The sequence below is a fragment of the Oryzias melastigma genome, linkage group LG19 (assembly GCF_002922805.2).
Source record: "Oryzias melastigma strain HK-1 linkage group LG19, ASM292280v2, whole genome shotgun sequence".
Classification (NCBI taxonomy): Eukaryota; Metazoa; Chordata; class Actinopteri; order Beloniformes; family Adrianichthyidae; genus Oryzias; species Oryzias melastigma.
Window position 1 is genome coordinate 5489693 of NC_050530.1, and position 1722 is coordinate 5491414.

Here is a 1722-nt window from a genome sequence, read left to right on the forward strand (position 1 = left end):
TACAGTGTGATTGACAACACACAGACGATAACACCTCAACAACGAGCTCACGAGTGATCACTACGAGTGGAATGGATGTTGGGCAAGCGCTAAAAAGTCACCGTGAAATGATTAAAGAGTGTATGGAGGCAAAGACAGAAACAATAATATAAATTAAAAGAGGGACGGCAGCTTCAAGAAAAGGTTCGACAGATTCCCCTGTCGTCAACAAGAACCGAGCTGCTTTCCATGGATGTGTAGGGGTATGGACACTGATGTGATGGATATTATATGAAACCCAAATAAAACAAATATTATATATGAAAACAATATTGATGTTTGGCAAAATAAATAAATAAAATAAATGTCAAAATGTTTTCCATTCTAAAATGAATTTAATTTCAGCTTCAAATGTTCAATTTTTTTAAGGTTTCAAAAATACAAATTTCAATTCCATTTTTTTAGATTCAACTCTATTTATTACTTTTTTTTGTTTGTTTTCGAATACGAAAGTTTCTGTTTCAAAACCTTTTCCCCTTTGTGGTGGGTCTAACACGAAGGACCAAACCAAATGGATGAGAGTGGTAACTTCAGTCCTGGTGCATTCACTGACTCTGCTAGAACAGAGTTTTGGACACGGTTTGTACGGATAAAACTCTGATCTTTACATCCGTCTTGGGATAACTTCAGAATATGATAGAACAGACAATACAGACATTTTCTGATCGTAATTATCACGGCTCTAGGAGTCAGTGAAGACACTGGGACTGAAGTTATTCCTCTCATTGAGTTTTGATTGGGCCTTTGTGTTAGCCCCAACAAGGCCAAAAGTTTTGAAACAGAATTTTTCATATTCAAAAAAGAAAAAAAAAAAGAGCTTAAACTGGAAAAAAGAAGTTTGGCAATTCAAATTCTGAGTTTGAAACCTAAAAAAATAGAACATTTTCAGTTGAAAATAATTACGTTTATTTTAGAACAGTAAAAAAAAATTCAGACATTTTAAATTCTTTTGGCCAAACACCAATATTTTTTCAATTTGTTTTATTTGGGTTTGAAATAATATTGGCCCAAATTTAGCTCCATACAGTTCCAGCTCAACACCACCATTCAAAGTACCTTCTACGTCTCTGTAAGTCTGTTTTATAGTTTACCTTTATGTTTATAATGTTTTTCACACTTATGAAAGTTATTACTTTATTTAATATGTAGCATTATTTGCAACCTACTTTTAAGGTTGTAAAACAGAAAATTAACATTTGAGGGATTAATTATGAATGCTTTTAGAGGTACATTCTTGTTACCTGTTGCACTTTAAGTGACAGACAGCAGAATGTTAAAGTTTGTGAAAGAGCACACGTGTTGCACTATAAGGAAGCAAGTTTATGTACAATATCTTTTTTTACTCTACAATTCATGCACATGTATGTATTTTTGTACAAAAAGGAATAAGAGAAATACTTGTTGAGACAATAAGCTAAAAGAGTTCTTTGCAAATGTAACTACACGTTGTAATTAAATAAAAAGACAGAAAATTGAAAAATTGACTGAATGTTTTTGCATGTTCGGACCCCGGTCTACCAAGCTGACAGAGTTACTGGACCTCTCGCCTAATCAGTTGGAGACCCCTGACCTAACCCTTTTAGAAACTGGTTTACACAGATGCTGCATGAGTCTTCAGGCTCCAGTGAAGCAGCCAGACCGGTTCTTCTATGAAGCTCCATGAAATAAATAAATAAATGAATA

At 33.9% G+C, this 1722-nt stretch overlaps 1 protein-coding gene across 1 annotated transcript in view; it reads right to left on the minus strand.

Annotated features, from left to right (window-relative positions):
• LOC112141364 (zinc transporter ZIP11) overlaps nucleotides 1-1722 on the minus strand; it is a gene marked incomplete in the record, with an annotated part of 38943 nt that overhangs the window by 36485 nt on the left and 736 nt on the right.